This window comes from Mustelus asterias, chromosome 26 (assembly GCF_964213995.1).
Source record: "Mustelus asterias chromosome 26, sMusAst1.hap1.1, whole genome shotgun sequence".
Lineage (NCBI taxonomy): Eukaryota > Metazoa > Chordata > Chondrichthyes > Carcharhiniformes > Triakidae > Mustelus > Mustelus asterias.
The window spans coordinates 9,055,117-9,067,776 of record NC_135826.1 but is presented as its reverse complement, the minus strand read 5'-3'; the positions used below and the strand labels follow the sequence as shown (position 1 = coordinate 9,067,776).

At 47.4% G+C, this 12,660-nt stretch overlaps 1 pseudogene; it reads left to right on the top strand.

Annotated features, from left to right (window-relative positions):
• The first annotated feature begins 1,886 nt into the window (after positions 1 to 1,886).
• LOC144479799 (U2 spliceosomal RNA) lies at positions 1,887 to 2,044 on the top strand (annotated as a pseudogene).
• Positions 2,045 to 12,660: the final 10,616 nt, after the last annotated feature.

Genomic DNA, 12,660 nt, shown 5'->3' with positions numbered 1-12,660 from the left:
AGTAAGGCTTGCTGCTTGGCTTTTCTTTGGTACCGGGATGATGGCCATCTTCTTGAAGCAGATCGGGACCTCAGATTGTTGAAAAGAGTGTTTACACTCTTTACAACAATCTGAGGTTGTTACAATTGTTGTAATTGGATGATCAGCCATGATCAAAATGAATGGCTGGAGAAGGCTTAAAGGACCGAATGGCCTACTCCTGCTTCGATTTTCTATGTTTAGCACAAGAAATTGGAGCAAGAGTAGACCATACAGAAGCCTGCTCTGCCATTCAATTTGATCATGGCTGATTTTGGGCTGAATTCCAGTTTCCCGGCCTCGCCCCGTGGGTGGAATTTTCCCATACCATCCGCCACAGGAATCGTAGCGGGCGGGACAAGGACCATGCAAAGGTCCGTTGACCTCGGGTGGGATTTTCCAGTCTTGGGGTGAGTGTGGCCGGAAAATCCCACCCCTTATCTCACAATTCGCTGAGAGACCAATCATCTATCTATCCCGGCCTTAAATGATTTCAACCCTACAGGCAAAGCTCAGAAGTTAACAGTGGACTAGGAAAACTGTTTGTCTCTCTTAAGTCCAGCTATTCCTTTATGACCCTGAAGTACTCCCATTGCAGGATCCAACTGGTTTTGAATGATACCAGCGATTCCCCCTCCACTACACTATCCACCAGTCATCAAGGTCTGTTGATTACATTTTGTGAAAAGAGATTCCTATTCTTTGAATTATTGGCTGCGCATTCTTTCACATCATATTTTACTTTTTCAGTACTGTTCCTAATCCTTATAGCATGATGTCGCACAGAAGGAGGCCATTCAGCCCATTGCGCCCATGTGATATCTCTGGTGCAGCTATCCAACTAGTCCCACTCTCCTGCTCCTTTCCCATAGCCTTGCAATTTTTCATTCAAGCATTGTGTCAAATTAAAAAATTATTGCCATTGATTCTGATTCCACTACCTATTCAGACAATATATTCCACAACATACCATCTCACTTTATTTTTTTACTCACTCACATTAGCATCAGCAGCAAGACCAACTTTTATTGCCAATCTCTAAATTCCTTGAGTAGGTGGTGGTGAGCCACCTTCAAGAACCACTGCAGTCATAGTCTGGTTAGATGGGGAGCTCCAGGATTTTCACCCACCAATAATGAAGGGACAATGCAATTTTCCAAATCAGTATGGCGTGAGACTTGGAGGGGAGATTTGCAGATGGTGGTGTTTCAGTGAATCTGCTATTCTTGTTCTTCTTGGTGTTAGATGTCGCAGGCTTGGATGATGCTGTTGAAAAAGCCTTGGTGAGTTGATGCAGTGCATCTTGTAAATGGTTCACACTGCAGCACTAGTGTGCCAGTGGTGGAGGGAGTGATTGTTTATTTTGCTGGATGGGTGCTTGTTTAATGGGCTGTTTTGTCCCGGCTGGTGGTGTTGGAGCTGCACTCACCCAGGCAAGTGGAGAGTGTAGCATCATACTCCTGACATATGATTGTAAATGGTGGACGGGCCTTGGGGAGTCAGGAGCTGAGTTGGTTACCAACCTCAGACCTGCTCTTGTAGCCATAGTATTTATGTGGCTGGCCCAGCTAAGTATCTGGGCCAGGATGTTGATGGTAGGGGATTCGGTGATAATATAATTGAAGTTCAAGGGGAGATGGTTAGACTGTCTCCTATTGCAGATGGTCATTGTCTGGCACTTGCGTGGCGCAAAGGTTACTCGTCACTTCAGCCTCAATGTTGTCTAGGTCTTGCTGCATGCAAGCTTAGACTGCTTCAGTATCTGAGGAGTTGCACATGGGTCTAAACTGTCTGCAATCATCAGCAAACACCTCCGCTTCTGACCTTAATAACGTGGGAAGGTCACTAAAGATGGTCAAACCTAATAAACCGCTTCTCGGCCTTTTGGCTAAGATCAAGTGTAGTATGCGGATGCTGCACTTAGTTGAGGTCATTAAGTTACATTTAAGCTTCATTTTCATATGAAGCAATTTTTAAAAGCGGCACCTTGGCCTTTTGGCTAAGATGCAAATAAGATCAAGCCTTGGAGGAGGAAGATCTGCGCCTACTCCAATCAGCTTGGCCTATGTAGATCAGGCCCAAGACAGGAGTTGCAGACCCTGTCTTGTCAGCTTGGATTGGGAATGTCTCAACTCGTTGAGACTCTGAATTGGACTTGATTTGATTGAATTGTAAAAGTATAAAAAAAAATAAACTGCTGTGATGAATTCTGCAACAATGTCTTGGGACTGAGATTTGTGCTAGATCAGACCAGTGAATTTTCCCCTCATTTCCATTAGCTTCAACTTTATTAGGTGTAGTAGAGGACCGGCCCCCTTAAGGGTGTGCATTGGGAGGGTCATGTGACCCGATCACCCAATGGGGAATAAACACAATGATCTTGGTGCAGAGCGTGGGCTTTTGCAGCCAGAGTGGATTCTAGAGCTGGAAGTGTTAACATCATAAAAGTACTCTACATATTTATCTGCTTGTAAATAAATTGGTATTGTTTGTTTCATACTAACTGTTGATTACTAATCCTTCCAATTACTGGTGGCGTAATGGTATTGTCATTGGACTAGTAACCCAGAGACCAAGGGTAATGCTCTGGGGCCCCAGGTTCAAATCCCACCCATGGCAGATGATGAAATTTGAATTCAATAAAACTCTGCAATTAAATGTCTAATGATCACCATGAAATCAATTTCTATTGTGAATTGTCTTAAAAACCCATCTGTTTCACTAATGTTCTGTAGGGAAGGAAATCTGCCTACATGTGACTCCAGACCCAAAGCAATGTGGTTGACTCTTAAATGTTCACTCAGTTCAACTATAGTTAGGGATGGGCAATAAATAGCCAGAAATTCCACTCAACGAATAAAAAAAACTAGGGTTCTTTGATGCAATATTTGATGCTGCCTTGGTGCCAAGTGCAATCACTCTCCGCTGTACTGAGGTCAAGTGCTAGGCTGTTCCTGGCAGAACTCAACCTGAGCATCAGTGAGCAGGTTATTACCGAGTAAGTGCTGCTGAGTGGCACTGGCGATGATACCCTCCATCACTTTGCTGATGATCGAGAGTAGACTTTTATGGTGATAATTGGCTGGATTGGATTTGTCCTGCCTTTTATAAACAGGACATACCTGGGCAATTTTCCAAATTGCTGGGCAGATGCCAGTGTTGTAGCTGTAGTAGAACAGCTTGGCTAAATACAATTCAGACCCATGTAAACAACATTTTTGACACAAAGCCTTTAGGCAAAAAATGGAAGGGTCGAATTTTCTGCAAATAATATTATCAAGAGGTTGAGAAGTACAAGCTTGATTTTCACCCACATAGCAGGAAGCAAAGGTGAAGACAAAATTTTGGATGAAATTTTTTTTAAAAGATCATCGCTCTGTCAACCTCAAAAATATAAAGTTCTAGGCTTACTCCCAACTGTTGGCAGTCAGTATCTTCCGCATCAGGTTCAAATAAGGACGATAACTGGCATTCAAAATTTTCAAAAAGAAATTATTTTGAGAATAATTTGTTCTAAAAACATGCTTTATCTTTTCTCCCTCTCCTTGAGCAGACACTGAATTGTCCTGGGCCTTTGCCATGAAGCTTGTCTCCCTTGAAAAAAAAAGTTAAAATTTGTAAATGCTGTTTCTTTGCTTATTTTCATTATTTGTACATTTACAGTGAAATTGAATCATTAACCTATTGAAGGTCATATATAAAGAGGTTTGGCCGTGCTGCCATCTACACAGAAAGTGTGTAGAATCTCCACATCTCATCAATGTGACGAAATGCACTTTGACCATTTTCATGATTTAAACTTCTTAAACCAGCCTAAACATCTCCAAGGTACAGGGTGTTTTGAATATTTTGGGCATTGATTCCTGAAGAACCAAAGTCAACATTTACATGAAATAATACAAGCTTTTTAAGTCAAAAAAATTAATGGGCCGACTGTTACATGAGATTGACTTTTAGTCGGGTAGATACATGAATAACTCTGTCGATAAGACCAAAAGATGTGGGAGCAGAATTAGATCATTCGGCCCATCGAGTCTGCTCCACCATTCAATCATGGCTGATATGATTCTCGTCCCCATTCGCCTATCTTCTCCCTGTAACCCTTGATCTCCTTATTGATCAAAAACCTATCTATCTCTGTCTTAAATAAACTCAATGACCTGGCCTCCACAGCCCTCTGTGGCAATGAGTTCCACAGATTCACCACATTATGGCTGAAGAAATTCCACCTCATCTCAGTTTTAAAGGAGCATCCCTTCACTCTGAGGTTGTGCCCTCGAGTTCTAGTCTCTCCCATTAATAGAAACATCCTCTCCACGTCCACTCTATTCAGGCCTTTCAGTATTCTGTAAGTTTCAATTAGGTCCCCCGCTCATCCTTCTAAACTCCATCGAGTATAAACCTAGACTCCTCAACCACTCCTCATATGACAAACCCTTCAGTCCTGGGATCATTCTTGTGAACCTCCTCTGAACCCCTCCAAGGCCAGCACATCCTTCCTCAGGTATGGGATCCAAAACTGCTCACAATATTCCATATGGAGTCTGACTAAAGCCTTATACAGCCTCAGTAGTACATCCCTGCTCTAGTATTCTAGCCCTCTAGAAATGAATGCTAACATTGAATTTGCCTTCCTAACTGCCAACTGAACCTAAGTCTACACTTCTAAACTAATTATTTAATGTGTTGGAAGGGGTGTGGCATGGTGGCACAATGGTTAGCACTGCTGCCTCACGGGTTCAGTTCTGGCCTCGAGTGACTTTCTGTGTGGAGTTTGCACGTTCTCCCCGTGTCTGTGCGGGTTTCCTCCGAGAGCTCCAGTTTCCCACAGTCTAAAGCTGTGGATATTAGGTGAATTGGCCATGCTAAATTGTCCCTTAGTGTCCAGAGATGTATAGGTTCGGGGGATTAGTGAGGTAAATGCATGGAGTTACGGGATTTGTGCCTGGGTGGGATTGTGGTCGGTGCAGGCTCGATGGGCTGAATGGCCTCCTTCTGCACTGTAGGATTCTATGATTCTATGAATTGTCTGTGAGATACTTTGAGACGTCGTGAAAAATGCTACATATAAGCATTGTCTTCCTTTTCTCATTAGGGAGTCTCACAACACCAGGTTAAAGCCCAACAGGTGAGCGATTTCCTGATGAAGGAGCAGTGCTCCAAAAGCTCGTGATTTCAAATAAACCTGTTGGACTTTAACCTGGTGTTGTGAGACTTCTTACTGTGTGCACCCCAATCCAACACCTGCATCTCCACATCATGGCTTCCTTTTCTCATGACAATGCTCGAATGTTTCTTTTTGCCCTGGTGTTTCAACCAGTCCGCTTTGCTTTAGCATACACACTGATGGAATGCTCAAGAATCTCATTTATTCCATTTAACATACCATTTAAAAAAAAACCTCTTCCTGGAAACAGCCTTAGTTTCCCCTATGTAACTCAATATTTTGGAGCCATGGAAGATCTTCTTTGCACTGCACCCTGTGGCTTTTAGTTTACCTTATGTTGTGTGTCCATTGCATGGTCTTAGCAAGGGACATTGCCGTTTCACCATGCTTCTTCTGGCTCATTCATTTTCTCAGCTCACATGGATCAGCGTCTTCAGGAGATGGGGAGGAGTGAAGAAGGTAGAGGTGAGACGGAGAGGAGAAAAGAGAAAGGAAGGATGGAAGGGGAGAGGAGGGGAGATGTGGAAGGGGAAGAGTCGAGGAAAAGAGGAGGATAAAAAAGAATGGATAAGAGAGGGGAGAAGAGGAGAGCAGAAGAAAAGGAAAGGGCGGGAAAGAGGTGTAGGAGGTGGGAGGGATGAAGGGGAGAGAGAGGGGAGGGGAAAGTAGGAGAGGGAGTGGAAGAGGGGAGGAGAGAAGAGGAATGCTGAAGAGAGGAGGAGCTGTAGGAAAGGATAGGAGGAGAGAAGAGTGGGAGGGACAGAGAAGAAGAGAGGTGGGGTGTGGAAGAGAGGAGAGGGTGGCCGTGCTGCCATCTACACAGAACGTTTGTAGAATCGCCACATGAATGTGACGAAAGAGGAGGAGTGGGGAGGGATGGTCGGAAAGAAGAATGGGTGGGAAGAGGAGAGACACAAGAATGACAGGGGCTCAGGGTTTTAATAATGCAAATGTGAAAATCCAAATTAGCAACAATATACTGTAAGTACATAAGGGGCTGATCAGTATTTGTATAGAGGAAGGACGGTTTGATGTTAATCATCAGAACTCTTCTGTGAAAAGCATCAAGCCGAAGCATGAACTTTACCCTTTCCGAGGTTCGTGGACCTGTTGCACATCCGATCCAGTTGGCTTGAATTCTGGATATTGCAAAATCCTGGACAGGATCTTGTTTCATTTAGGCACCAGTCCAACCAGCCCGCAAACTACAAATATCCAGAGCATAGAACCTTCATTCAGCTGACTCACTGATAGTTCTGTTTGTGACTCTGCCCTCTGCACTTCTTCATAGAATCATAGAATCCTACAGTGCAGAAAGAGGCCATTCGGCCCTTCGAGTCTGCACCAACCACAATCCCACCCAGGCCCTACCCACATATCCCTACATATTTACCCACTAACCCCTCTAACCTATGCATCCAGGGACACTAAAGGGGCAATTTAGAATGGCCAATCAACCTAGCCCGCACATCTTTGGACTTATAACTTTTAAAGTACATTCCGGTACATTGGTTATTCCCCATACCACCTCCCTATTCCCCCCAAGTTTAGACCTATAGAACTATCTGTGTTACATATGGGAAATTGCAGGGTAGTAAATAGCATGAGGTTTTGCATCATAAATGATTACCTCACTGTCCAATGTCCAATGATGATAATTGCTTTGGTAATAGCACATTAGATGTTGTAATCGAAATGCAGGCCGGAATTCTCCCCAAAAATTCTAAGTGTCGAACTTGCATGAAAGCTGGAGTAATTCATGCTGGATTTTTCAGTGGGAGTTCAGAGAATATTCTTCCACACTCTGAGCACTGCAGAGGCCACCAGCGTGAATATCATTCGATTTCGGGGGCCGGGGCCTATTTCCGCTGGAGAGGCCGGCAGCAGAGCGCTGAGTGGGTCATTGCGCATGCGCCGATCTGTCAACGCCGGCTCCCCCGAGGGCCGGCCCCTGGCACAGGTTGGCACTGTCAGGTTGACACCGTCAGATTGGCACTGTCAGGTTGTCAGTACCAACTTGGTAGTGCCAACAGTGCCACAGGGTATTGTCACAGGGTACTGCCTGGTCACATCCTTCTCCCCCATGGTCTGTAGTGACCTGGTTTGGGGAGGGGGGAGGGAGGGGAGGGGGGGAGGAGCAATCCCTCCGACAGTCTGGATGAACCATCACATTGGCAAGGTTTGAAAATTTCGTGAGGAGGGAAAATCTGGCACAGGGTTTCTTTAATTAGATTAAAATTTATTAAAATGAATGCAAATTCGATGCTCACACATTATGGACACGATTCTGATTAAGTCGCTGCAGAGGGGCAGCTAAAATCAGAGATCATGATCTTGCCAGTGAGATTCACCCCTATCAGCGACCTCGCAGACAGAAATTGCGGGCTCAAGATCCCGCCCATTGTGAATAAGTGGCCCTTTAACAATAGCTTGTTAACTGGTCATTCCAAAATGGCAGGTGGGCTTCCTGTTTCAGAGCCTTCCATTATTTCTGAGACTGGCGTGATGATGTCATATAGCTGATGTAATCACACCATGTTTTATGTTTGCGTGAGGGTGGGGTGCGGATTGCTCGATTTATGGCCAGAAGATCCAGCAAGAAGTCTCACAACACCAGGTTAAAGTCCAACAGGCTTATTTAGTAGCACAAGCTTTCAGAGTGTCACTCCTCTCCACTCACCTGAAGAAGGAGTGACACTCCAAAAGCTTGTGCTACCACATAAACCTGCTGGACTTTAACCTGGTGTTGTGAGACTTCTTCCTGTGCTTACCCCAGTCCAATGCCGGCATCTCCACATCACAAGATCCAGCCCAGGGAGACTAGTTGACAGGAGTGGGATGTTTCAGGAGGCAGGAGGTTAGTTGTGACCACCTCCCCTGTGGGTACAGACCTGGATGGCTTTGATGTGTACAGCTCAGTGCTACAACAGGTGGAAAATTCACTCTGTTTTTGGGATTAATTTCCTGTTTTTATTAAATTGAGAAGTGAACAAATTATAGAATCCCTACAATGCAGAAGGAGACCATTCGGCCCATCGTGCCTGCACTGACAACAATCCCACCCAGGCCCTATCCCTGTGACCCCACATATTTATCCTACTAATCTCCCTGACATTAAGGGACAATTAAACATGGCTAATCAACCTAACATGCACATCCCTCGGGGATTTTCACAGTAACTTCATTGCAGTGTTAATGTAAGCCTACTTGTGACTAATAAATAAACTTTTAAAAAACTTAAAAATAAATTTTTACTTTAAATCCTCAGACCATGGGAGGAAACCAGAGCACCGGAGGAAGCCCAGGGAGAATGTGCAGACTCCACACAGACAGTGACCCAAGGCTGGAATTGAACGTGGGTGCCTAGCGCTGTGAAGCAGCAGTGCTAACCACTGTGCCACTGTGCTGAATTCGAAATGTATGGTTTGAAAGGGGCAATTTCCAGGTGGTTAATTAGAAATGGATTATTAATTGTGGAGAAAACCACCAACCTTTCACTCATCATCAATAGAGAAATGTCACTCCATCAACTCACAACCCACAAGGGCAGGCTAATACAAGGGCACATGCATCATTCACTGATAAACTGTGTCAGGCTTCAGTTAGGCAATATACTAACAATCCATGTTTGCTGTCATTCCTGCTTGACTTTAACAGCCTGAAATGGTGAGGTGACCGGCATTCGACCTCCCCAATGCTACTTGGGCAGAAAATATTTATTGAAAAATGTCACCTCAAAGTCATAGAGTCCTACAGTACAGAAGGAGGCCATTCGGCAAATTGAGTCTGCACTGACCACAATCTCACCCAGACCCTATCCCCATAACCCCATGCATTTACCCCAGCTAGTCCCCCTGACACTGAGGGGCAATTTAGCATGGCCAATCCACCTAACCCGCACATCTTTGGACTATGGGAGGAAACTGGAGCACCCGGAGGAAACCCACGCAGACACGGGGAGAACGTGCAAACTCTGCACAGACAGTCACCCAAGCCGGTAATCAAACCCGGGTCCCTGTGAGGCAGCTGGACTAACCACTGTGCCACCGTGCCGCCCCAAGTCTTTGCACTGACAGATTAAACTGCAGAGCAGCAATCACAGGATAAATGTTCATTTGGCTAATGTGATGGACAGTTTAAACATTTAACACCCTTGCTAGTGCAGCAGGGTTTTTATGATGGCAAGCACCCTCAAGAGAACAGCATTTCAATCTTCCTTTGTTTTATAAATAATGGGTTTTAACACTGTGAATCAACCAGACAGGCCCATTTTCTTGCTAAATTACCTTTTTAATTTCTATATTCGCTCTCAGGATGCGGGTGTCATTGGCAAAGCTGTTGTTTATTGCCCATTCCTAGTTGCCTTGACAACTGAGTGGCTGAGTACTAGGCCACTTCAGAAGACAGTTAGGAGTTAACCACGGTGTGAAATCAGAAACAGAAAATTGCTGGAAAATCTCAGCAGGTCTGACGGCATCTGTGGAGAGAGAATAGAGCCAATGTTTCGAGTCTGGATGACCCTTCGTCAGAGCTTTGTATTATCGTGGTGTGAAATTGGACTGCGCAAAGCAGGCCTCCTCCCATTTAAGGTGATTAATGCACCAATTGGACTTCAGCGACAATCCGAGAGCTTTTACTTTTACCGATGCAAGTTCTTTATTCCCACATTTTTTGAAAAAGAGCTTCAATTTCTCTATTTTGTTTTTTGGGCGACACGGTGGCACAGTGGTTAGCCTTGCTGCCTCACAGCGCCAGGGACCCGGGTTTGATTCCGGCCTCAGGTCACTGCCTGGGTGGAGTCTGCACGTTCTCCCCGTGTCTGCATGGGTTTCCTCCGGGTGTTCTGGTTTCCTCTCACAGTCCAAAGATGTGCGAGTTAGGTTGATTGACCATGCTAAATTGACCCTAGTGTCAGGGGGATTAGCAAGGTGTGGGGTTATGGGTATAGAGCCTGGGTGGGATTGTGATTGGTACAGACTCGATGGGCTGAATGGACTCCTTCTGCACTGTAGGGATTCTATGATTCAATCCTTAAACTGGTGAGATTTAAACTCATGGATTATTAATCTGGAGGAAGAAGCTCATTGCGGCCTTTCCTTGAGTGCTGTGGACGGCAACCTGCACGGGTTGTGCTGTATTCTTCAATGATATTAAGTTTATGGAGGGTATAACATGGGAGGCTGGCCAAGAATGCATTGGAATAATCAAGCCCCCCCGTTTTCATAGGCACGAAATGAGGTTTCCAGCAGCAGATGAGCTGAGTCCATGGTGGACTTGGGCGATGTTAAGGAGGTGCCTTGGTGATGGTGCGAATGTATGGCTGGAAGTGCCTCTCAGGATCAAATGTGACTCCAAGGTGGTGACCAATCTGGGTCAGCCTCAGATAGTTGTTGGGGAGTTGGTTGGAGGTGGCAATGAGGAAATGATGTACTGGATGACAGACACAGTGGTTAGCACTGCTGCCTCACAGCACCACGGACCTGGGTTTGATTCCCGGCTTGGGTCATTGTCCGTGTGGAGTCTGCACGTTCTCCCCGTGTCAGCATTGGTTTCCTCCTGGTGCTCTGGCCGAAAGACATGCTGGTTAGGTGGATTGGCCATGCTAAATTCTCCCTCAGTGTACCCGAACAGGCGCCGGAGTGTGGCGACTAGGGGATTTTCACAGTAACTTCATTGCAGTGTTAATGTAAGCCTACTTGTGACCCTAATACATAAACTTTAAAATTTTAAACTTTAAGCTTTGAATAAGCTTTTGGATCATTTAGAGACAGCGGGGATCCAGAGAGCTGGTGGTGAGATGTAGCTGGGTGTCATCAGTAGAAAATAAACATGTATGCGCTGATGTTGTGCTTTGTGATTTTTAAAAATTCATTTGTGGGACATGGGCGTCGCTAGCTGGCCAGCATTTATTGCCCATCCCTAGTTGCCCGAGGGCAGTTGAGAGTCAACCACATTGCTGTGGCTCTGGAGTCACATATAAGCCACACCAGGTAAGGACGGCAGATTTCCTTCCCTAAAGGACATTAGTGAACCAGATGGGTTTTTCCAACAATTGACACTGGTTTCAAGGTCATCAGGGGATCCTTACTTCCAGATATATTTTATTGCATTAAAATTCCACCATCTGCCTTGGTGGGATTTGAACCAAGGTGCCCAGAACATTAGCTGAGTTTCTGGATTAACAGGCTAGCAATAATACCACTAGGCCATCACCGAGAGGCAGCATGTTGCTGAGAAATAGGAGAAAGACATACATAGCTCCATGGGAGTTAGCAGTGTGGGAGCAGAAAGATTGCGAGTAATTCTCTTGCTATAATTAGGTAAGAATGGAGGCAATGGCCGAGTGGTATTTTGGGACATCACCCAAAACAGGTGATACTTCAATTTGCATGTTTTTTGCATTCATCACAATGTCATTAGCGAGCTTCACTCCCAATTGTCCCAGTTCACCTCCCTTAACCACCTTGTTCGCTGCAGCTGGAACCAGTGAGGAAAACACCTCCTGGGGATGAGGCGGGGGAGGTGTGGGGGGTTGGGGAGGTGGGGGAGTGGGGGGGTGTGGGGGGGTGGGGGGGTGTGGGGGGTTGGGGGGGGTTGGGGGTGGGGGGGGTTGGGGGGGGTGGTTGGGTGGGGGTTGGGGTTGGGGGTGGGGAGGTGGGGGGTGTTGGGGGGTGGGAGGGTTGGGGGGGACTGGGGGGTTGGGGGGGACTGGGGGGTTGGGTGGGGTTGGGGGTGTGGGAGGGTTGGGGGGGACTGGGGGGTGGGGGGCATTGGGGGGTTGGGGGGTGGGTGGGTTGGGAGGTTGAGGGGTGTTGGGGTGGGAACAGGGGTGGGGGCTGGGGGGGTGGGAGCGGGGTGGGAGAGGGTTGGGGGGTTGGGAATGGGGGTGGGGGGTGGGAGCGGGGTGGAAGGGGATGGGGTGGGGTAGGAGGGGGTGGCAGTTGGGGGTGGGATCGTGGGAGGGGGTGGGGGGTGGGAGGAGATGGGGTGGGATGGGAAGGGGTGGCGGTTGGGGTGGAGAGGGTGGGGGAGGGAGTGGGGGGGGGTGGCTGAGGTGGTGGGGGTGGGGTGGGAGGGGGTGGGGGTGTGGGGGAGGGGGAGGGTGGGGGTGGGTTAGGGTGAGGGGGTGTGGGATTTCTGTGGCAGCCATATTGGGGGGGTTGGGGGTTTGGGGGGGTGGGGGGTGGGAGGGTTGGGGGGGACTGGGGGACTGGGGGGGGTGGGGGGGTGGGTGGGGTTGGGGGTGTGGGAGGGTTGGGGGGGACTGAGGGGTGGGGGGAGTTGGGGGGTGGGTGGGTTGGGAGGTTGAGGGGTGTTGGGGTGGGAACAGGGGTGGGGGCTGGGGTGTGGGAGGGGGTTGGGGGGGGTGGGAGATGATGGGGTGGGGGGGGTGGGAATGGGGGTGGGGGGTGGGAGCGGGGTGGAAGGGTGGGAGGGGATGGGGTGGGATGGGAAGGGGTGGCGGTTGGGGTGGG